The sequence below is a fragment of the Pinus tabuliformis genome, chromosome 4_2 (assembly GCF_031772625.1).
Source record: "Pinus tabuliformis cultivar Carrire ecotype Pingquan chromosome 4_2, CPIR1, whole genome shotgun sequence".
NCBI classification, from domain to species: Eukaryota; Viridiplantae; Streptophyta; class Pinopsida; order Pinales; family Pinaceae; genus Pinus; species Pinus tabuliformis.
In genome coordinates this window covers 114413249-114436884 of record NC_142304.1, presented here as the reverse complement: position 1 = coordinate 114436884, position 23636 = coordinate 114413249, and positions in this window count along the sequence as shown.

The window sequence follows — 23636 nt, the reverse complement described above, 5'->3', positions numbered from 1 at the left end:
AAAAGAGCAGGTTATTGCTTCACTCCCACACTGCCATTTTCCTGCGGCATCCATCTTTTTTCCTCTAAAGGCAGCAACAATCACACTCCTTTCCTCAAACCCCGGTGCCACACTAACGCTCCAACTCCAGCGCCTACATCCAACGGCTCCTATCCCCACTGCGTCCATCGTTTCTGCTCATCTTAGTGGCTGTATCCACTCAGCTACACGCTGTCCATGCAGCTCCTCCTGCAACGGCTCCCTCCATCTCACGCAGCCCCCTTTGCCGTCCAGCTGCTCAGTCTCATCTCACGCAGCTGCTGTCTCTCTGCCTGCACGCTGCCTCACGCTGTCCCTTCCTCTATCATTCAGATCTTCCCTCCACACAATTTCTTCCTACGATCCCATCCAAACCTGCAGTTTATCATCTTCTAACATTGCCAGAGTCTGCATAAAAACCGCAGTCCCTTCACCCTTCACGCTGTCCTTCAAGAAAACCTGCTCCGCGTGCCACCCGCAGCCAATCCACCTGCAAACCCACGCCTTCCTTTGCTATCTCCCTCGTCCATTTCTCAGCCGTCTCTTCCTTCCGCCGTCGGCCATCAACCTGCACACGCTACAGCGAAAACAAAAAGAAAATTTGATTTGCGTAAGTTTTTCTCTATTCTATTGTTTATATGCGTTGGTTTTTTTTTTTTAGATTTTATTTTTTAAAATTAGATTATTGTTAGTTTTAGATTTTAGTTTTATTTTTATTTTAAATTTTTATCTTTGTAAAAAATATTAAAAATCAATTTCCATTTGTTTTTTTTAACTTAGATTTTAGCTTTTCCATTTAGAATTTTAAAATCATAAAAATTAAATAAATAATAAAATCATAAAAAGTTCGAAAATAAAAAATTGATTTTCATTTTTTTTAGATTCGCTCTAAGTTCAAGTTTAGTTTTGTTTTATAAATCAAAAAAAAAAATCATAAATAGTTAAAAAAAAATAAAAAGGTTTCTTTTTAGTTTAGAATAGACTTTAGCCTTATTTAGATTTTAGCTCTATTGTTCCGATTTGTTAATTTTAGAAATTTAAAAGAATAAAAAAATAAATAAAAAAGGTTTTTTTTTAGGATTCAGTTTTAAATTTCATTTACTTTAGTTTAATTTTGTTTTATTTATATAAAAAATATAAAAATTATAAAATTATAAAAAGCAATAGGAGTTCCTTTTAGTTTACTAGATTTTAATTTTATTTAGGTTTTTAGATTTATTTAGTTTTGTTTAATTTTTGCGATTTAAAATAATAATAATAAAAATAAATAAATAATAAAAGATAAAAATAAAAATTTTAGCTAAAAAGTGAAAAATCATTTTGGTGACTTTTGTGGTATTTTCCTATAGCTAAATGCACTTAAAATGTTTATTTACAAGTTGGCTATATGAAGGTGGTAGCTGGTCAGCATTTAAGTTTCCAGGTTGTTTAAAGCATTTATTTTTTAGAAATTTAATTGCTGGAATATCGTTAAGGCATCTCACATTTATCGATTATTTCGCATTTGGCAAAAGTTATCCTTTGTTTGAGTTATTTGATGGTAAATGATTGTTAATGAGCTCATATTTCTGCAGCATTTGATAAATAATCGTTTAATCATCTCTTTCATAAGGCACTGGTCTATTATCTTAGTAAAATCAATTAGGTGTTTGTTCCCCCTCGTGTCTCCCAACCCAACTGGTCTTCAGTTGGTCATCCATTTTCCCATAGGGTCTAACCCCCCTTAGCCGCGGGAGACAGGCTTAAGCGGAGAGATCGGGGATCAGGGTGATAGCCCCAGGTCTGAGCGTTGTCGTGACAATCTGTGCGACAACATTTTTTGGCGTTGTTGCCGGGGATAGAGTTTTTCTGGCCCTGGCGTTTCAACGACATTTATCATTCTTTCATCTTTCGCATATCTCATTTGAGCTAGCAGAGTCAACATTTTTTGGCATCATTTGGATCTTTTCATCACCTTATCTTTCGTCATATCACCAACTTCTCTTCAGTTCGTTTCTTGTTTGGGTGGCAACTCCATTTTCTTATTTTTCCCAGACAAGAAGCCTCCCTCATATTTGATTATTGGTTTCTTTTTGGATCCTAGAATTAGATTCATTGTTCAAGTGGCGACTCCACTTCTTTCATCTTCTAATTTTTCTTGAGCAGAGATCTCTTTCTATCATCCATTTGGTCCCTCATTATTCATCATGGATTATTCGTTTAAACCATGTCATGTTACTGATGATCTCCATGATATTCTGGAAGTGGCCATTTCTAAATTACCTTTGTTCTCAAATGGTGATTCAGTCGTTGTTAAAAGACATCTAGGCTTGTTTACTCGTGTAATGATCATATATTGTAGACCCCCTCAGTATAATCATGAAGATGTCAAAATGCGTCTTTTTGTCTTTTCTTTAGAGGGTGATGCTTTGACTTGGTTTAATAATTGTCTTGAAGATTCTTTCACTTCTTTACAAGACATTGCCAATGCTTTTAAAGATAGATATGGTTATCCAGATAGCTCGCCTTGTGCCCTTAAAATTGTGCAGCAGAATGAAAGTAATCTTATAAAAGGTCCAGCTGTCGGTGAAAGATTCCAAGACAATTCTTCATATCAGAATGTGCAATCCACTTGTACCATTGCAGATCAAATTCATAATAGTGGAAAAGCAGGGACAAATGACAATGAAAAGGAAGATCAAAAGCAAATTATACAAGAACTAATGCTGTTGGTAAAAAATATGGAGATAAATCAAACTAATTACGCCAATTATGTGAGAACTTTATGCACCCCCCTGGAAAAACGTAATAGGGAGATGGAAATCATGCAAAATAAGCATACTAAGGAAATTGAGTCCATGAAGATTAATCATGACACAAAAATTAGTTTTATGCAAAGCAAGTTGTCAGGCTTAGAGGAAAATATGACAACCATGAAAGCTAATCATGATAGGGAAATTAATTCTATGCAAAACAAGTTATTAACTATGGATGAAGAAATGACTATCATGACATTCGATCATAATAATCAGTTGGCTACCATGCAAGCAAATCATAAGGAAGAGATAAACTCTATGCAGCATTGCTTGATGACCATAAGGGAAAAAGACGATAAAGTAATAAAAGATATGGAAGCTAATCAGATATGTCTTCAGAAAAAGTTATTGACCATGGAAGAAGATCATGCCAGGGAAATCAGTGCTATGAAAGTTGAACACTCTAGTCAGATAAATGCCATTACAATATAGGTACATAAATTTCAACAGCAGATTAAAGATGAAAGAAACCAGGAAACATCAATAGATCAGGAGCCTTCTCATATGTTGCAACAAGCTCCATCTTATTATGAGGAGGTCATTGGTTCGATTGAAAGGTGGTTAATTGAAGGTGATCCAGATAAAATTAAAAAAGATAAAGATGAAGAAAGACATGTCACACATATCTTACATACTTCATCTAACAGCTTTGAAACAGAAAGTTCCACATCATCAATAATACAGCCTACCAGGAAGAAAAAGCGCAAGAGGAAGAAAATGAGAAGAAGATTTGATGCATCAGACGGCCGCGAGCAGCTTGATTTTCGGATAGGAAAAAGTCCTACCATATGTAGAATTGGACATGGCACATCCGACAAGCAGCCGACAGATTTGCCTGAAAGCAAGCAAATGCTCAGTATACACTATATTGAACACATCTAATGCCATGGGGCATCCCCTGTATTTCTAACCGTACTCTTTGTTTTTTCAGCGTTTTCATTTTTGTTTTAGGATTAGATTTACTTTTCATGTTACTAAATAGTTAATAAATGAAGAGCTTGTATCTTTCCTGTGCTTAACGTTATATGATGATTTTTGGATGGACACTACTTATGTTTTGTTGTGTGTCGCGTGGATGCAGATTCTGGATTCTCACATTCCTGCAGTGCAGCAACGTGTCCCCAAGTGGAGCCAGATGTTGGCCACTGTGTGTCAACTTCCCATAGCAGTACACCCCCTTTTTTCACAAAAGGGATAGCGCTTAATCGACATGTCCGTGCCATTTGACAGTCATCGTCGACTTGATCAATTTATGTTGTAAACCCAGTCTGCATGTGTGAATTGTAAATAATATTAGCAGATATGAGTCATGTATGTAAATTTCCTAGGTGGACCTAGTTTTCTAGTGATAATCTACGTTCCGGAAGGTTTTTTGTCTCACCGATTCATGATCGGCAGAGTTTTCCTTCAGCCTAACCCCAAAGCCGGAATGGATTTTGTCATTAGAATTTTAGGAGAATCCTAGTGTGTTGATCTGCCAGATTATATTTGGTCGCAGAACTGGGTGGTCTATGAGGGTCTATGTCAAATGGGTTTTCCCCTTTGAGATGTAAAATTGTAAAAGTCATGATGTAAAGTGTCTTGACGGTTAGAAAATGTTTTAATCCCCTCATAAGTCCCAAGTCCTAGGTCCTAGGTGATTTTTCCAAGAGCTAAGTTTGAGGATCCAAAAATAAAAATAAAAATTAAAAAAAATTAATTAATTAAAAAATAGATAAAAATAATAATAAAATTTAAAAAATAATTAAAAAATAAAAAATAAAATAAAATAAAATTTAAAAAATAAATAATTTTATTAAAATAATAATAAGTCAATTTTTTGAGTAAATAAATGCAGAATTTTAATTTTTTAATATATTAAAATGCATTTAAAAATTTGACGGATGAGATTAAAAGAAATCTTGATCCTCATCGACGGTCGAGATTAGTTTGACATGGATCACTCGAACTAGCTGTTGGGAATTTTTCCTTTAAATAGGGTGCTAGGGGTCATTTGAGATCAGATTGGATCTGAGAGTCTGGTGCTAAAGAAAGCTCTCTTGTAGTCATTTTTGTGCAATAAAGAAAGACTTTGGGGTTGAAATCTTGCTGGTGTTACTCTTCTGGAAATGCTGTAAGATGTTTTATTTTTCTGCATAATTTTATTTTTAGCTATTGATTTTAGCTTGATGAAGATTGATTCAGGCACAGGTATCTTGTCTGATCTTTGGGGTTTGAATGATAGTTTAGATTCTGAAATATAATGGCAGGTATCTCCATTTGATCTGGATTTGACTATTGTTTTCTCCCTCTATGTTGATGGTTGATTATAAGCTGTGCAGGAAATCCTTTTTTTTTAGATTACTGGGCGTTAGGGGAAGTTCTCGGCTGAACCAGCCAACTCCCAGATTGTGTTTTCTGAAGGAGCCCAGCCAGTTCATGATCCCGAGCTTATCATTTGAATTTTTATGAATGCATGCAAGGTTTTCTGAAGTATCTCACATTAAAATTAAATTATGATAATACTACTGTGATTATTGACAAATTTGGCTGCTAAGTAGCCTTAGATCTGTAAATACTGTAAATTTTTAGCTAATTTAGGGTTTCATTTTTGTTTCTGGCACATTTTACTTCTCGGTGTTCTGTGTTGTCATTTCAGGTTGCAGGTATAGATCTTAAAAGTTTTTCAGGGTTTCCAGCAGGGATAATCTTCAGCGGATTTTCTAATTTTCTGAGGGGATTTGGTGGTTTAAAAAAATTGTTTTACTGTTTAAGATTTATTTTTATTTGCAGGAAGAAATTTTTGATTTTTTTTTTAAAAGAGCAGGTTATTGCTTCACTTCCACGCTGCCATTTTCCTGCGGCATCCATCTTTTTTCCTCTAAAGGCAGCAACAATCACACTCCTTTCCTCAAACCCCGGTGCCACACTAACGCTCCGGCTCCAGCGCCTACATCCAACGGCTCATATCCCCACTGTGTCCATCGTTTCTGCTCATCTTAGCGGCTGTATCCACTCAGCTACACGCTGTCCACGCAGCTCCTCCTGCAACGGCTCCCTCCATCTCACGCAGCCCCCTCTGTCGTCCAGCTGCTCAGTCTCATCTCACGCAGCTGCTGTCTCTCTGCCTGCACGCTGCCTCTCGCTGTCCCTTCCTCTATCATTCAGATCTTCCCTCCACGCAATTTCTTCTTGTGATCCCATCCAAACCTGCAGTTTATCATCTTTTAACGTTGCCAGAGTCTGCATAAAAACCGCAGTCCCTTCACCCTTCACACTGTCCTTCAAGCAAACCTGCTCCGCGTGCCACCCGCAGCCAATCCACTTGCAAACCCACGCCTTTCTTTGCTATCTCCCTCGTCCATTTCTTAGCCGTCTCTTCCTTCCATCGTCGGCCATCAACCTGCACACGCTACAGCGAAAACAAAAAGAAAATTTGATTTGCGTAAGTTTTTCTCTGTTCTATTGTTTATATGCGTTGGTTACTTTTTTTAGATTTTATTTTTTAAAATTAGATTATTGTTAGTTTTAGATTTTAGTTTTATTTTTATTTTAAATTTTTATCTTTGTTAAAAATATAAAAAATCGATTTCCATTTGTTTTTTCTAACTTAGATTTTAGCTTTTCCATTTAGAATTTTAAAATCATAAAAATTAAATAAATAATAAAATCATAAAAAGTTTGAAAATAAAAAATTGATTTTCATTTTTTTTTAGTTTCGCTCTAAGTTCAAGTTTAGTTTTGTTTTATAAATCAAAATATAAAATATAAAAAAAAATCATAAATAGTTTAAAAAAAATAAAAAGGTTTCTTTTTAGTTTAGAATAGACTTTAGCCTTATTTAGATTTTAGCTCTATTGTTCTGATTTGTTAATTTTAGAAATTTTAAAAAATAAAAAAATAAATAAAAAAGGGTTTTTTTAGGATTCAGTTTTAAATTTCATTTACTTTAGTTTAATTTTGTTTTATTTATATAAAAATATATAAAAATTATAAAATTATAAAAAGAAATATGAGTTCTTTTTAGTTTACTAGATTTTAATTTTATTTAGGTTTTTAGATTTATTTAGTTTTCTTTAATTTTTGCGATTTAAAATAATAAATCAATAAATAAATAATAAAAAATAAAAATTTTAGCTAAAAAGTGAAAAATCATTTTGGTGACTTTTGTGGTATTTTCCTATAGCTAAATGCACTTAAAACGTTTATTTACAAGTTGGCTATATGAAGGTGGTAGCTGGTCAGCATTTAAGTTTCCAGGTTGTTTAAAGCATTTATTTTTTAGAAATTTAATTGCTAGAATATCGTTAAGCCATCGAGCATTTATCGATTATCTCGCATTTGGCAAAAGTTATCTTTTGTTTGAGTTATTTGATGGTAAATGATTGTTAATGAGCTCATATTGTTGCAGCATTTGATAAATAATCGTTTAATCATCTCTTGTTCCCTCTCGTGTCTCCCAACCCAACTGGTCTTCAGTTGGTCATCCATTTTCCCATAGGGTCTACCCCCCTTAGCAGCGGGAGACAGGCTTAAACGGAGATATCGGGGATCAGGGTGACAGCCCCCGGTCTGAGCGTTGTCGTGACAATCTGTGCGACAACAAGCCTGATTTGATCAGTGACAGGAGTGGCAATTAGGCCTCACAAATACTTTGAACTTGTCCTTAACAATTTAATTATTTTTTCTCCATGGTAGGGTTAGTCTCAACCTCTCTCAATAACTAGCTAGGAATCCTCCAAACTCACACTATCTCCTTAAGGAACTTCGATCTACATACCGGTGATTTTTGGTACCCTTTTCTTTAGTGAATTTGTCTTTGAAATTTGGTGATTCGGCCCCAGAAAATTCAAGGGATGCGACTCCTACAAAAACCCTGAATTCAACCCTTATAATTTGTGGAATTCTTACTAAACAAAATGACGATCTTGGCTCCTACAAACGCATGAAATTCACCCCCCTTCCTTTAACTGGTTCGACCGAACATGCATAATAATTTTGGCTCTGTGGAAGTCAATAATTTCGTCCTAGTTGAGACAACTAATTTGACACTTGACAATGCACAATTCGATCCCAGATAAGATGATAATTCAATGTCAAGTAAATTCAATGGAGTTTTGTTATGAACCAGCTCACAAAAAGATAGAATAAATAGATCACCGACTTCAAAATCAGCCTCTTCGAGGGGGCAACCTCCTTTACATTACACAAATGAACAATTCTTGGATGATACAAATGACTAAACATTTTTTCTATATATAGGAGTCTAAGGGGTCACAATATAATTAAAGACGACATAACAATAATAATATAAGGGCACAACAATAACAATAGTGGGCTTCTATGGGGCACGCTAATAACAATATGGGGACAATAGGGGCACAATAATAACAATATGGGATACAATGACAATAGTAATGCGGGAATCACTAGTATTATAGGGACCTAACATGCCCCTCTCCTTCAAAAAAGTGTTGTCCTCAACGCTTGAGTAGTTTTGGATGCTTCTGTATAAAATTCTCATCCTCCCATGTGAAATCTTCAGCGAGTAAGTTCTTCCACTTGATGAGATACTCTGAAATTTATCGATTTTGTAGCTGTCGAGTTCTTGTTTTTGTGACTGCTTCAGGTTCCAATATGATTTTTCCTTCCTCGTCAAGTTATGGCAATATTGTTTGAACTAGTAGCTTGTCACCTATAACCTTCTTTAAACATGAAACATGGAAAACTGGATGCACTCAGGAAGTTGCAGGAAGCTCCAATTTGTATGCCATAGAACCAATCTTTTGCAACACCTTGTATGGACCATAATACTTTGGTGATAATTTATTATCCTTATTAGCCTGTTTGAGGGACATTTGTTTATATGGTTGTATTCGTAGGAATACCCAGTCACCTACATCAAAACTTCTTTCACTGCGATGTTGATATGCCTGTTGTTTCATTCTATTTTGCACCAACATGACGCTATCCTTTAAGAGTTGGAGAACTTCTTGTTGATGCTCGATGTGAACTTCCACTTCTTGAACCCTAGAATTTTCTCTTAAATATGATGTGATGGATGGTGGATGATATCCATAAAGTGCCATAAATGGGATCATTTTTGTTGCAGTACGGAAGGAAGTGGTATACCACCATTCAGCCAGAGGCAACCATTTGACCCATTGTGTTTGTTTATCAAAGACAAAGCAACGAAGATATCCTTCCAAACATTTGTTTACTATCTCAATTTGCCCATCAAATTGAGGATGATAAGATAAGCTATGAGCTAACTAAGTACAAAGACAAGAAAATAATTTTGTCCAAAATTTTCTAGTGAATATGGGATCTCTATTGCTTACAATAATCTTTGGGTTTCCATGTAGCTTTTGAATTGTTTCCATAAATGCAGTAGAAACTGTACTGGCTTTAAATGGATGCGATAATGCACAAAAGTGTGCATACTTGGTAAGTCTGTCAACTACCACCATGATGACACTCTTTCCTTCGGATTTGGGTAAAACCTGTGATAAAATCCATTGAAACCTCCTCCCAACGTTGGCTTGGAATGGATAAAGGTTTTAATAGACCTGGGGTCTTAATTGTTTCAGCTTTATTTTGTTGGAAAACCAAACATTCCACCACAAAATTTTGAATATCTGATTGAAGACCATCCCAAAAAAATTCCTTCTTAACCCTGTGGTAAGTTTTTAAAAATCCTGAGTGCCCTCCTAATGGAGAAGTTTGCAATTCCATAAGAATCTTTTGTTTGAGTTGGGAATTCTTACATAGGTATAAGCGATCTTTGTACCATAATGAAGCATATTTCTAGCTAAATGTATCAGATGTACTGGGATCTTGTTGTAAATTTTGAATGAGTGCCCACACTTCTTCGTCATTCTTCCATTCATCCCTTGCTTCATTTATCCAATCTGGTTGGATAATAGAAATGACGCAAAGCAATGCTTCCACATCCTCATCCTTTCTTGAGATTGTATTTGCCACAACATTTTTCTTCCCTTTTTTGTAGATGATTTCAAAGTCATAACCCAACATCTTTGTGACCTTTTTTTGTTGCTCTTTAGAAGATAATCTTTGTGCTAAAAAGTATTTAAGACTATCATGATCCGTTTTACCTTGAAGTGTCTTCCCATTAGGCAGGGTCGTCATTTCTTAAGTGCATGTAGTATTGCCAACATTTCCTTCTCATAAATAGCTTTGTGTAAATACTTTCCTTTGATTGGATGACTTTCGAAAGCAATGGGTCTTTCTTCTTGCATTAAAACAACACTAATTCCATTTCCCGAGGCATCACATTCCACAATAAAAGTTTTTGTGAAGTCCGGCGTAGCTAAGACCGGTGCTTGGCTCATTGCCTCTTTAAGATGTTCAAAGGCCTTTGTTGCTCTTGGGGTCCATGAAAATGTATCTTTCTTCAATAATGTTGTTAGAGGTGCTGCTATTCTTCCATAATTATTAACAAACTTGCAATAATACCTTGTCAACCTGAGAAATCCTCGCAGATGCTTTATGGATGTGGGGATTTTCCATTCCTTAATGGCTTTAATTTTGCTAGGGTCTACCTTAACACCTTCATGAGATACAATATGACCCAGATATTCCACCTCTTGTACTCCAAAGAAACATTTGGAGCTTTTTGCATATAACTGTTTCTCCTCCAATAGTTTGAGAACCCTGTCAACATGTTGAACATGATCCTTCCAAGACTTGTTCTAGATTAGTATATTATTAAAAAATACTAACACAATTTTTCTAAGGAAGTGTTTGAAAATGGAATTCATCAAACCTTGAAATGTAGAAGGTGCATTGGTAAGACCAAAAGGCATGACCAAAAATTCATAATGACCCTCATGGGTTCTAAATGTTGTTTTTAGAATGTCTTCAGTATGATATCCTGAATGAAGATCCAACTTAGTGAAGTAAATTGATCCATGCAATTCACCCAATAATTCATCAATGACAGGAATGGGAAATTTATCTTTAATAGTGAGCTTGTTGAGCTCCCTATAATCCAGACACATGCACCATGACCCATTCTTATTGTGCACCAATACTACTGGAGCAGAGAAATAACTTTGACTAGATGGAATTATACCAGCCTCTAGCATTTCTGCAACCATACATTCAATTTCACTCTTTTGGGCATAGGGATATCTGTAAGGCCCGATGTTTGGAGGAACACTTCCTGGAATCAAATGAATAGCATGATCATGATCACGAATAGGTGGGAGGCCTCTGAGAGTCTCAAATACCTTGGAATGATCGTCCAATACTTTTTGGAGACCTGGAGAAATAGATGATTTCGATGTGGGATCCTCTAGCGAACATAATTGTGTAATTACGCCTCAGTGTTCTTTCTTTAGAAGCTTTGTCATTCTGTTAGAGCTGATTATCTTTCCCGGTTTCCCTGCGATACCCCTTAATTCAATTTCCTTTCCTTCCGAACAAAATTTCATGAAACGTTCTTGAAAATTAAAAGCTATTGTACCCAAGGATTGTGGCCATTGGACTCCTAGTACAACATCAACACCATCCATTGGAATGGAAAGCATTGGGTTATTCAATACATATTCTCCCATGGATAGCTTGATATTATGGCACTTTCCAGAGCAATTTATGGTTCCTCCACTTGCAACCATCACTTGACACTATGGTCCTGGATATAGGAAGCAATTCAATTCCTTGGCTATCTTACAATGAATAAAATTATGGGTACTGCCCGAATCAATCAACACTATTACTTTTTTATTCTTGATATGTCTTTCTATCTTGATAGTTTGAGGAGTGGTAATTCCAGCAAATTCATTACAAGATATGGTCGGATTCATTTCTTCTTTCTCTAGGGTTTGTTCCTGGTGTCTATCCTTTTCTTTTGATGTTTCTTGTTCCTTTTCTTCCCCCTCTTCACAATCTGTGTAAAATAATTTCTTCTCAGCACACTTATGACCTTTAGTGTATTTGCTATCACAACTGTAACAAAGCCCTTTTTCTCTTTTTTCTTCCAATTGTTGTGGTGTCAACCTTGTAGGTTGTGGAAGGCTAGGGGCAACAACACTTCCATCTTTATAATTGTGAGTGGTAGACTTCCTGGTTGCCATAATTTTGTTTTCCATTTTTCTTGCCAACCTGAATGCCTTCTCCAATTAATCAGGTTCCCAAAGGCGAACCTCATGTTGGATGTTATCCTTTAAAGTCCCTATGAACACATCAATCCTATGCTCCTCTGGAATATATTTTACCCTTATATTCAATTTTTGGAAGTCCTCAATGTGCTCCATCATTGGAACCTTTTGTTTGAGATTTATCAATTGGCTAAAAAAGGTGTTGCTTTTTGTATCCTCATAATGTGTTATCATTTCTTCCGTAAAAATTTCCCAAGTGACAATTTGTTTACAAGAGCAAAGCCATCGATACCATACAAACTGATTTGGTTCCAAATATAAAGTTGTAATTCATACCTTCTGTGTGTTTTGCACATTTTGGAGATTGAAATATTGTTCCATCTCTAGTATCCATGTTACGGGATCTTTGCCATCAAACTTCTTGATATCGATCTTTAGAGCATGGTGGGTCTTCAATCCAACGTTAGAGTCTATGAAAGCATGATTAACATTTCTTTTGTTCTCATCATGAGTTTCGTTTACTACCCTTTCACCATTAGTAAACATTTCTTGTAGCAACTTTGTCAAATCTGTCTTCAGATCATCCATTTTGCCTTCCATCTTAGCTTCCACGTCATTCATCTTAGCGTCCAAACCATCCATCTTAGCTTCTACATCATTCATCTTAGCTTCCATGCCTTTCTTTAAACCATCCATCTTATCTTCCACGCCATCCATCTTAGCTTCCATGCATATCTTTAAACCATCCATCTTAGCTTCTGTTACTTTTTGTGAGAGTGAATTTTGTTGCATTAAGTCTCGTAATTTTGATATATCATGTTGCATTTATTCATATTCTTCATGAGTCATGCTAGAGCTTTCAGGTTGCTTACTAGGTGTTTCCATTTTCTTTCTTTGGAGCATCAATTAATGATAATTATGCTTCACTATGCCCTTTGAATTCCTTCAAACTAATTTTTCAAACCAAACTTATGCTAAAAAAAAACTACACACTTTTTTTCACTTTGTAGGAGCTCGATATTGAATCTAATTTATCTCTGATATTTCGGATCTCCAAGGTCTGAAATTGCAAATTGTGGTAGCCCTCTGAGTCCTCTTTCCAATGCCACTAATCTGATCAAAATTGGATTCTCCAAGGAAGAGTTATGCCCAATCTCCCAAGATGACGTCATTATACACTTTTTCAGTACAACGAAGTGTACGAAGTGCCATGTGCCATTGTTTCAACATTCGGACTTGAAAACGATGCATAGAAAACTACAGTCCGTCCTTTTTCTGTAACTTCTTACAAAATTTCAATCTGATACTCAGAAAGAAAGTTATGACGATTTTCCCAAGGTCACCAGTTTGGGATGTAATTGGGGAGCCTGCAAAAACCCTAAATGTCTTGGATTGTATCTCCGAAAATATAGTGAAACAAGATCTGAAATACGGGCTCGAGCTTCACCAAGATTTCGGTTCAAATGGGTTTTAATTTCTGAGTCTGAACCTTCGTAGAAAAAAATAATAGCGAAAATGCCACGATGACCCGTTTGAGATGGAAGTCTGGAGATTGCAAAAACCCTAACTTCCTCAGATCATATCTCCGAAAATGTAGGGATACAAGATCTGATATTTGGACCTGAGGTTCAAAACGATTTCGGCTCAAATGGGTTTTTTTGTTTAGTTTCTGAAGCTTCGTAGAGAAAAAGTTATAGAGAAAATGCCACGATGATCTGTTTGGAGTAGCAAAATCCTAGAATCCAAAGTTCTGATATCAAATGTTATGAACTAGCTCACAAAAAGATAGAATAGATAGATCAACAACTTCAAAATCAGCCTCTTCGAGGGGGAAACCTCCTTTACATTACACAAATGAACAATTCTTGGATGATACAAATGACTAAACCTCCTTTCTATATATAGGAGTCTAAGGGGTCACAATATAATGAAAGACGACATAACAATAATAATATAAAGGCACAACAATAACAATAGTGGGGTTCTATGGGGCACACTAATAACGATATGGGGACAATAGGGGCACAATAATAACAATAAGGGATACAATGACAATAGTAATGGGGGAATCACTAGTATTATAGGGACCTAACAAATTTCGGCCCAAAACACCAACAAGCTAATCCCTCACAAACTCGGCCACTGTAAATTAAATTTGATCCTTGAAATTCAATGAACTTTGCACAATGGATTGGAAAATTGCCCTCCTAAATTAATCTCCCTAGACACGATATGAACCTGCAACCAAATAATTGGCTAGGGTGGCTTTACAACCACCAAAACCAATGCCACCAGCTAGGGTGTATATTTCAACACTGAAACTGGGAACCATATGAGAGTTTTCCTCTCTTAGCAAGCTATAAGAGCTTCTCAACAAATTCTTTGATTATTCTTCACATATCCTTCCATCTCCTTATCTCTTTTAATAGTAATTTCCTCCTTCGAAAACCATGGGTTACTTTATTTCCCTATTGCTGCAAAATCTAGCAGGCCAGTGGAGGGGGCACCCAACAAGGCAATCACTAGACCAAGTGACAACAATATGGTAGTATCTCGTTGTCACCACAACTATTGCCCCTTTCTCTTTATGGATTTTCACTAATGGGAGGAGTCTCGATAGGTAGGTCACGTGAGAGATGTTCTATGCTTAAAGGTATAAGGTGACTAGAGGATTTCTAAGAGAGGACTCAACTTAAGGACAAGGCTCAAGTGATTGAAAATAGGCGATTTGCTTCCATTAGAAAAGTCGCAAATAGGGCATGCTAGACCTAGGGTTTGGGTAATAACTTGAAAAAGGGAATGTCCCAAGGTCAAGGTGTAAAGAAAAGGTTTCCAATAATAATTATTAGCAAGGTAAAGGCACATGAAATCTTCAACAAGCCCTCTAGTTGAAGCTTTAACCAAACTAGGGTTTGGTAATAGGGAAAATAAATAGGGCAAGAGAAATAATGAATGAAAATGGAAAGAAGTCCACCAAGGGGAATGGTTTTAAGGCAACCACTACAATCCTTGACGTTGAAACCTTCCAAGACCAAAAAATCATCTTCCTAACCAATTCACACTAAGCCCTAGTTGGGTCGCTTGGCCTTAAGAGGGCCAAATTAGGGAAAAGAGAGAAAAGTGATTTGAATTTATGGATAAAAGATGACTTGATCACCAACTTGACAAGGCGAGTGCTTAGTCCTTGGGTGGATGGAGTCTAAGGATTCTTAAGATAAGCTATAACTTGCAAAGGAGTAAGGATGTTTAATGCCCTAGCACACACCCTAACTATTGCCTCTGCAAGGGATCAAGGTCACTTGGGAGAGATATAATCAAGATCAGTGTTGTTAAAATCGCGATTTTTTCAAAAAATCGCGATTTTATCACTATCCCGCTTAAATCGCGATTTTTATCCCAAAAAATCGCGGGCTTTTTTTAATAACGATTTTTTCCGAAAAAATCGCGATTTTTATTGAAAAAAGCGCCGAGGCGCGGGGCAGCGGGCTTTAAGTTATGAAAATCGATTTTTTATTAGTCATTTCTGACTTTCGCCGCGCGGAGGAGGAGGAGACGCCTTGTGGAGGAGAGCTGAAGGGTTTGGGAGCGAATCCAAGTGGTTTTAGGAGAAATCCAAGACAAGATCACCAATTTGTCCATAAAAACGGTATGTAGATTAAATTTTTTTTGTTTTCCTTGTTATAAACTTTGTTTTTCATTGTTTTTGGTTGAGAAATTTCATATGGGCACCATTTGTTTTCAATGTTCATTGTTTTTAAAGATTTTTTTGTAATTTTTCATTGATTTGGGATGGGTAACTTGGTATGACTATGGGAACCAATTTTTTATTTTTTTTTTCATTTTTTTTAAACATTGTTTATGTTTTTTTATTTTCATTGTTTTTTGGCATTTGCCATTTGGTTGGGTAACTTGGGATTTTGTAAATTTGTAACTTGTAATTTTGTAAATGCTAAATTGTAATTTGTAATCCTAAATTCCTATTTCCTAATCCTTATTTTTCCATAGGTTTGCAAATTCAAAATTCAAAAACAAACATGCCAAGGAAATTGGATCCTTCCTGGGAATATGGTGAACCTAAAGCTCCGAATGATAGACAAAACTTGAATTGCAAGTTGTGTGGAAAGGAGATATTCGGGGGGGGTGTACAGGTTGAAGTTCCACCTTGCACAAATCCCTGGACGTGATGTGGGGCCCTGTATAAATACAAATCCTGAAATTATCCAAAGAGCCATGAGAGCATTGGGAGAATTAGAGCACACTAGAGAGGCCAAAGAAGAACTCAAAAGGCAACTAAAAAGGTCAGCTGAAGGAAGTGGGCCAAGTGGCACTGGTTCTACTGCAGCGTCAGTCAATCCGGTAGCTGCATCATCATTTTTTGTTCCTCGAACCACACCTGGTTCACAACCAACTATCGGTTCAATGCTAAAAAGAACTGAAAAAGAACAAGCTGATAGGTTGATGGCAAAATTTCTCCTCTGGAGTGATATTCCTTTCAGCATTGTAAGGAATAATCCATTTTTCCAACCTATTGTTGATGCTATTGCCAGTGTTGGCCCGGGGTACAAAATCCCTTCTCTTCATGATTTCAGAGGCCGGATTCTTCAAGAGGAAAAGCGTGACTGCACCCAAAGATTGGAGGATTTTAGGGCATCATGGGCACAAACATGATGCACTGTTATGTCAGATGGTTGGACTGACCAAAAGGGGAGAACCCTTATAAACTTCTTGGTTAGTTGTCCCAAGGGGACTATGTTTATCAAATCTATTGATGCAACTCATCAAATCAAAGATGCAAGAACTTTATGTGATTTGCTGGATGTGTTTATTTTGGAGGTGGGTGCAGAAAATGTTGTCCAAGTCATAACGGACAATGCTGCAAATTATGTTGCTGCTGGTAGAATGCTTATGGACAGGCATCCTACTTTATTTTGGACACCTTGTGCTGCCCATTGTATTGATTTGATGTTAGAGGACATAGGGAAAATTCCCTTTGTCAAAGATATTGTTGACTCATCAAAAAGCATCACAAAATTTATTTACAATCACACATCTGTGCTTAGCTTGATGAGAAAATGCACCAACAACAAAGAATTGGTGCGCCCCGCCATTACACGGTTTGCGACGAGTTTCATATCTCTTCAATCCCTCTTGAATTCTATGTGGGATTTGAAGAGAATGTTTCTTTCAGAGGAGTCGCGTGCTTCGTCAATGAGCCGCAAACCAGAAGGAGAGGCCGTGTGCAGACTAGTTTCATACCAGGAAGACTTCTGGGCGGGAGTGCAGGAGGTGTGCGCTGTTACTGAACCTTTGGTAAAGGTTCTTCGGTTGGTTGATGGTGAGAAGCCCGCAATGGGCTATTTGTATGAAGCCATGGACAGGGCCAAAGAAGCCATTCGGTCCTACTATGATGATAAGGGAGATGATGGGTTTCAGAGACAACTCCTTCTATGGAAGTGATTGATGAGCGATGGAACAACACACTCCATCGTCCCATTCATGTTGCTGGGCTTTTCCTGAACCCTGCATTTTCTTATGCATGTGGGTTTGATTTTGATGCTGAGGTCGTGGAAGGATTATTAATCTGTGTCCAGAAGATGGTGAGATCTCCAGAACAACGTATAGAGATCTCTAAACAAATTGAGACATATAAGATGTCAGGTGGCACATTTGGCTTTGAGATGGCTGTCACTGATAGGACGATTAAAATGCCAGGTATTTTTTAGTTTGTACTTTGTAACTTTGTTTCAAATTTCATTGTCTCTTCAAATTCCATTTTTTTCTTATGTTTATTTAAAATTTTATTTGTAATTTTGTTGTAGACGCATGGTGGAAGATGTATGGTGGCAGAGTACCCCTTTTGCAAAACCTTGTCGTACGCATCCTCAGCCAAACATGCAGCTCCTCAGGATGTGAGCGCAATTGGAGTGTATTTGAAAAAATACACAACAAGAAGCGCAATAGGTTAACACTTAAACATTTAAAATATTGCAAATTTCCAAATAAATTTTTGAATTCATTAAAGTTTTAAACAATATTTTTTTTATAATATTAATTATTAATTATTATTTCATGAACTTTGTACAGGTTGGAGTCCCATAGACTTAATGACATGGTCTATGTCTACTACAATCTTCGATTGTGGGTGAGACAACTAGAGAGGACACCTGATACGGAAGCCATCTCATTGGATGGGATTGACACCACTGCTGAATGGAGGGTTGAGACCGAGAGGCCTCTCATGGATCCCACTGATGATTGGTTAGTGCAGGATGAGGGGGAGGAGGAGGGGGAGGAGGAGGAGCAGGAGGAGCAGGAGCAGGAGCAGGAGGAGGAGGAGGAGCAGGTGGAGGAGGAGGAGCAGGAGGAGGAGGTGACACCGCCTACCCGGGCTACCACTACCACCAGTAGAGGATGTGGTCTCCGTCTACCTCAGCCTCCTGTAGCTGCTACTACTAGTTCTTCAGCTTCTAGAGCACGTCAGACTCCACTGCCATTTCCACCAGCACAGGCACATGCTTCTACATCTAGAGGGAAAGAGAAAGTTGTGCCATTTTCTCGCAAGAGGGGCAGAGGAAATCAATAGGATTAGACTTTCATTTTATTGTATATGATATTATGACATGATGAGATACATTATCATATTTTTTGTTGATATTTTGAGGCTGAGTTGGGACTCAGGACTTACTATTCAGGACATGATTCAATGTTATGTGTGATTTTAGCGCTAGAAATGATATTAAACATCTTATATATTAGTTTTTTTATCATATTTATGTGTCAATGTATTTATTTTATGTTGTAGATGGTTTAGATATTAAAAAAATTGAAAAAAAATGAAAAAAAATGAATATTTTTGTGCCAAACGCTTTTTTCCCGCTTTTGCCGATTTTTTCCGCTTTATTCCCGGCACCGATTTAATCCCAATCGCGCTTTTAACAACATTGATCAAGATACACCAAGAGTATTTCCATTCACATATCATACATGAGTAATGCATACAATATGAGAGCTAGATTCTATGCAATTTATTTTCAACAAATTAGGGTACAATAGAAAAACCCTAGATCATCAATTTATTCCATACATTAGACATAAAAATTAGAAATTTTCAATAAACAAGCTCACTTACAAGACAATATGCATGAACAATCCTTTATTGATCCAAGAAAACTACTCCAAATTCAAAAAAGTAACTCCAATGAACAAGCCTACTCCATAGATCACATCTTCACCAAGAAACAAGAGGTCGAAATCTCTCTAAGGAGGGTCAAAATAGTCCAAGAGATGATGATGAATAACAATGATCCTCTCCTCTATTTATATGAGGATGATGAGTTCTAATTTAGCCTAAAAGCCCCTACTAACAAGTAAAATCACAATGAAACCCTTGGGTTACAAGCCAACCCAACTAGATTTGACATAAATGCAAATAAAGGCCCACACGTGTGAGCTGTGAGGCCTCTATGCTAATGTCATGCATGAATAGTGCTCCAAATGCTAATTGTTGATGCCACAAGGTGCCAAATGTGGTGTACTAGCATCTAAAAATCACTACTTGAGGGTTGGCCCTCAAATTTCCATCAATGGCCCACTGTGGTCCCCAAAATGCAACTGGGGCACCGCAAAAGCGTCTCTTGGGTCTACAACTGTGAAAAAGTGTCCATCTCTGCTCCAACGTTGAGGGCTTTCTAGGTGCTACTAGCCCTCCGAAGTCTCTGAAGGTGAGAGCATCCTCATCTAGGCCCTGGATCAGCTGTTATCCCTCATATGGCGCTAAGGTTGACCTGGGGGCATGCTGGGTCTAGGTGTATCATCATGGAGAATAATCAATGTAGTGTAAAGTGGCAGAACATTCTAGTGCAAGAGGTGCCCAAGGTCACATGTGATATGCTACTACTGCTCAGAGACCCAAGGCTCTCAACACTTCACCTATGGGTGCCAATATACTTCTCTAATGGCCTAGGTACCTGTGGGTAAGGTGCCCAGGACATGGGATGCTGAACCACCTGACAATCACAACATAAATTCTATTGAAAACAACCAGTCATCAAGGAAAATCATCATTATTGCATATAAGTGAACCAAGCTTGAATGTAAGGGGTTATTTAATACTTCAAACAAGGATTTCCTTCCAAAATTAGTGCCTTGAGCTCGCAACGATGTTTCCTCCATAGTTAGTAGTGGCTAAAGGACAACCCTATTAGGTGTTTCGTACCCCCGAGGGGAAGTAGAATTTCCTTAGCCCCCCTTTAAATTGCTAAGTGTTAGTGAATAATAATGATGGTACAGAGGGAAGATGACTTCACATCCAAGTGCCACAATCAAAGGGACCAGCATGATGGGGATCCACATCCAGACTATATAGATGTGAGGAGGGAGCAATCGTGGATGCATGAGTTACCAACCCAACCTTTGTTTCTCCACCACCCTTGTGCGCCTTTTACTTTTTCTTGATTTTTCTTTGTATTACTGCTTGTAGCTCAAAGGGTTAGAGCTTGCTTTGAATGATGTATAGCAGTTGTATTACCCCTTAAGGACGGGTCATTTCATTGCTCATAGGGTTTGGGACATGCAAGGGTTCCTTTTGATGATGTAAAGGAGCAACATGTGCTCAAGAACCAGATGAAGGCCATAATGAGTGAGGTAGTGCTCATGCTAGGCTTTTGCTCACGTGCTAATGTGTATGTCCCGACCATCTTATGCAATTTGATATTGTTTTTAGTGATTTTATTTTGTGGCCATGATATGCTCTTTCTTTTCTCTTAACTACATCAACCTCCCAGGACAAAGTTTCGGGCCCTACCCAGGTATGAGGATGTATGGGTGCCAAATCCTAGAGAACCAATGGTTAGTTGAACCCAATGAATGGAGATGAGATAAGAGCTTGTAATGTATGATGGAAAGTGGTAAGTATGGAATGGGGACAGATGGAACTATGCTATCTCAATCAGGGCTTCTCGACTAGTACCCCTCATATACCCATTGGGCCATTAGGAGAGGCCCCCACTGGACTAGGATCAAAGATTAACCCCCCATTTAACATGAGGGAACAATATCACAGTCAAAACCCCTTTTCCTTCCAGTTCACCCAATAATCTATATCAAATGCCCAAATACAAACAAGCATAAGCATGCGATTGCAAAATGAATAAAGTACCTTTTGATCGGAATCCCACCTTCGTCCATGTGCTTTTGTGGGATGGGTGAGAAGTCAATGGATGATGCAAGTGGCAAAGATGTAATAGCACGACATCAGCTAGTGGTGGCTGTTATGGGTTGCATTGTTGGCTGGTTGGATGTGAAGAATGGGAGATTTTTTTTTTCTCCTATAGGGTTACACATTTTGGTGGGTAACATTTCCAAAAGAGGCCTTTTACCCCTTTTATTTAATTATTATTTGTTTTATTATGGTGACCGCTTAATTTTTCCTATCAATATCCCATGGAATCTAGATAGGTTATGACTCAACCTCCTTTTGCTTCTAAGGTTCAGAAGGGACATTGCATGTTAGAACAATACATTAGAACCGAAGGTACAATGGCTCTCCATATGACAAGTTGAAATCTGTTGATAGGGAATTATCGATACTTTTAAAGAACCTCTCAACTTGATCTCATATATCTTTGATTACTAGTTGGATGTATCCACATCAAAATTTTAACTGACCAGCAATGGATTCCTAAGGTACAAAACTCCTTGACATGGCTCAAACTGTTAGTTAGTGTTGTTTGTGAGATGATAAATTTTAAGAATTTTAGTCAGTTCATCAAACTTCTTCAAAGATTCAAACCAGAATTTACCTTCTTTTTGGAGAGGGAAGATGGCCTATTCATCCATCCTAAAGGCCAAATGGTCTTTTCTAATAAAAGACAACCTCTCATTGTCTTTCCACGTGGCCTTCCAACAAGAGTTATGTACTCATCTTTTATATCTATGCCAAATTGATGGATTTGAAATCAACATATGTGGAGATGTTCAAAAGACTTGTATCTACAATTTCCAAAATTACTAAAGGTTCAACAAAATGTTGGCCGACCACTCCCGCAGAGTTACATTGACTATGTTGGTTGATCCTTTTGATCCAAGTTTTCTTTTTCACAATGTTACTTGGGAATGAAAATTAACCAGTTGAGGCAATAAGAATCCTTCAATCTCCTGGTCAATTTGTGATAAAAATTGATGAACATGTCCTGAAATTTGGTTATTTTTTGCACTAAATTGACTTGACTTTGATCTACTTTCTCAAATCAAGATCATTCCTGTAAAATTTTGTAGAATATTTAGAAGGTTTCCTAATGCATTATCGTCCTCTAAAAACTGCACAAGCTGCTTAATTTGCTAATAGATATCTTTTTAAGTGATCATGCAATCAAGGATAGTAAGAGGGCACTCTTCGCATTCCAAACCAATGGTTTCGAATATTATTGAATAATCTCTTTTTGCTTCATAGGGTTGGGGTATTCGATCTGTTTCTTCTTTGTCCTCTTGGTTGTTGGTGAACTAATGACAATAGCCTTCGATCAACGATATTAAATGAATCGTGAGAATAGATATGGCAAGTTTTTGGGGCCATAGAGTAGTAAGTTAGGACCATCTATGTTTCAATTGCACGAATAGTGATTTGGATCATGTGAATGTGAAAGTATGTTGATGGCCATATTCTACCCCACTCTAGGTTATCATACTCTCTGATTCATCATGATTGAATCACAAATCTCATGAGTCCGCTGAGCCCGTCAAGTCTGATCTCAAGTTGGCTAACCCACCAAATTTGGTGATGAGCCGATTGAGTTGCCGATATTGACTATGACAAAGCTCACTGACGTGCATCATTCCACGTTATTATGTTGCCAAGTCATTCATGAGTGGATGTTTTGCAATATTACTCCCCGTATCTGACAAGTTCGTAGGGCATCGGTTCCCAATTTCTCCATATGGGCTGAGTAGATTGCATTGCATGGTGGGATCTTTCAGTAAAGTTGCTTTCGACTAATTAGAATACATTTTAATTAGAAGTGCTTTAAAATTTTCAATATTTACTGAACAAAATTGTAACGTTCCAAACTTAAATAAATAGTCATATGAAAAGCAAAAACGATTTACAACACAAAAATTTTAAACAATCAGCAAATGCTCATAAAAACTCTGGAATTAAGAACCAGCTGAGCCATTTTATTAACAAATGGAGCAAGTACAATATTATGGAGGAATGCACCTGGGCTTGCCTCAATGGCAAGCGTGATAAAACCCAGGTGATAATACAATGATCTCAAATGCTGGAAATGATTGCTCCTCTAATGCTGTGTGCTGCCCAGAAAATTTCATTGCTGCTTGGAAAGGGATTGCAAGAAACTCCTCCTTCGATGCTCAGAAAATGATGAAACTTCAGCTACAAACTCCTTGGCCAAAATCCACAAAAACCCATAAGTGGTTTGGCCCGATTTGGACTTCCCAAAATCGACCCCCGAAGGCACTATTCAATCCCCAACAATTCTACAATATATGTTGCAAAGATACGGCTTAAAACCCCAACTCCGGTGCTCAAAAATTATGAAACTTTATATTTGGAATCCTTGTCAAAAACCCAAAAAATCCCAGAAAGGATTTTGGTTGGTTTAGACTTATGAAATTCGACCCACTTGGAGCCCAACCTCAGTTGCCACTGCAAAACTTGGCCTGCTGGAAACTGCCTATAAATCCTCCTGGAAATGCCCCCAAAGTG